Source organism: Drosophila sulfurigaster, unplaced genomic scaffold (genome assembly GCF_023558435.1).
Source record: "Drosophila sulfurigaster albostrigata strain 15112-1811.04 unplaced genomic scaffold, ASM2355843v2 contig_233_pilon, whole genome shotgun sequence".
NCBI classification, from domain to species: Eukaryota; Metazoa; Arthropoda; class Insecta; order Diptera; family Drosophilidae; genus Drosophila; species Drosophila sulfurigaster.
Window position 1 is genome coordinate 1 of NW_026909666.1, and position 2,500 is coordinate 2,500.

The following is a 2,500-nucleotide window of genomic DNA, read 5'->3' on the forward strand; positions in this document are numbered from 1 at the left end:
TGAACTGACATATCATTTCAACTTTGACAAAAATTTTAAACAATGTTAAACAATTTACGATTGTACTTGTATTTAATACAAATTATTGATGATAATATAATGAAGTTTTGCTGTTGTATTATTAAATTAGTGCCACATAAAGATACATTAGGTGGTGGACCTTAGTAAAATGAGCTGGTTGTAGAAAACGTGTCACAAAACCTATATAGGGGTGGTGATGTCGAGCAGGCATGTCATATGAGAAAAATTTCACAAGTGAAATATATATGACTATGTATATGGAGTGAGTCTTGCCGGCATGTCATATATAAATAATATATGAAAACAATCATATAGAAGGCAATATGATTAAAAAAGTTAAAAATAATGAAGTTTTACTGTTGCATTATTAAATTAGTGCAACATAAAGATACATTTGATGGTAGACCTTAGTAAAATGAGCTGGTTGTAGAAAACGTGTCACAAAACCTATATAGGGGTGGTGAGGTCGGGCAGGCATGTCATATGAGAAAAATTTCACAAGTGAAATATATATGACTATGTATATGGAGTGAGTCTTGCCGGCATGTCATATATAAATAATATATGAAAACAATCATATAGAAGGCAATATGATTAAAAAAGTTAAAAATAATGAAGTTTTACTGTTGCATTATTAAATTAGTGCAACATAAAGATACATTTGATGGTAGACCTTAGTAAAATGAGCCGGTTGTAGAAAACGTGTCACAAAACCTATATAGGGGTGGTGAGGTCGGGCAGGCATGTCATATGAGAAAAATTTCACAAGTGAAATATATATGACTATGTATATGGAGTGAGTCTTGCCGGCATGTCATATATAAATAATATATGAAAATAATCATATAGAAGGCAATATGATTAAAAAAGTTAAAAATAATGAAGTTTTACTGTTGTATTATTAAATTAGTGCAACAAAAAGATACGTTAGATGGTAATACTAAATAAAATAAAAGCATTGCAGAAAACGTGTCACAAAACCTCTATAGGGGTGGTGAGGTCGGGCAGGCATGTCATATGAGAAAAATTTCACAAGTGAAATATATATGACTATGTATATGGAGTGAGTCTTGCCGGCATAAGTCATATATAAATAATATATGAAAATAATCATATAGAAGGCAATATGATTATACAAGTTAAAAATAATGAAGTTTTGCTGTTGTATTATTAAATTAGTGCAACATAAAGATACATTAGATGGTAGACCTTAGTAAAATGAGCTGGTTGTAGAAAACGTGTCACAAAACCTATATAGGGGTGGTGATGTCGAGCAGGCATGTCATATGAGAAAAATTTCACAAGTGAAATATATATGACTATGTATATGGAGTGAGTCTTGCCGGCATAAGTCATATATAAATAATATATGAAAATAATCATATAGAAGGCAATATGATTAAAAAAGTTAAAAATAATGAAGTTTTACTGTTGTATTATTAAATTAGTGCAACAAAAAGATACGTTAGATGGTAATACTAAATAAAATAAAAGCATTGCAGAAAACGTGTCACAAAACCTTTATAGGGGTGGTGAGGTCGGGCAGGCATGTCATATGAGAAAAATTTCACAAGTGAAATATATATGACTATGTATATGGAGTGAGTCTTGCCGGCATAAGTCATATATAAATAATATATGAAAATAATCATATAGAAGGCAATATGATTATACAAGTTAAAAATAATGAAGTTTTGCTGTTGTATTATTAAATTAGTGCAACATAAAGATACATTAGATGGTAGACCTTAGTAAAATGAGCTGGTTGTAGAAAACGTGTCACAAAACCTATATAGGGGTGGTGATGTCGAGCAGGCATGTCATATGAGAAAAATTTCACAAGTGAAATATATATGACTATGTATATGGAGTGAGTCTTGCCGGCATAAGTCATATATAAATAATATATGAAAATAATCATATAGAAGGCAATATGATTAAAAAGTTAAAAATAATGAAGTTTTACTGTTGTATTATTAAATTAGTGCAACAAAAGATACGTTAGATGGTAATACTAAATAAAATAAAAGCATTGCAGAAAACGTGTCACAAAACCTTTATAGGGGTGGTGAGGTCGGGCAGGCATGTCATATGAGAAAAATTTCACAAGTGAAATATATATGACTATGTATATGGAGTGAGTCTTGCCGGCATAAGTCATATATAAATAATATATGAAAATAATCATATAGAAGGCAATATGATTATACAAGTTAAAAATAATGAAGTTTTGCTGTTGTATTATTAAATTAGTGCAACATAAAGATACATTAGATGGTAGACCTTAGTAAAATGAGCTGGTTGTAGAAAACGTGTCACAAAACCTATATAGGGGTGGTGATGTCGAGCAGGCATGTCATATGAGAAAAATTTCACAAGTGAAATATATATGACTATGTATATGGAGTGAGTCTTGCCGGCATAAGTCATATATAAATAATATATGAAAATAATCATATAGAAGGCAATATGATTAAAA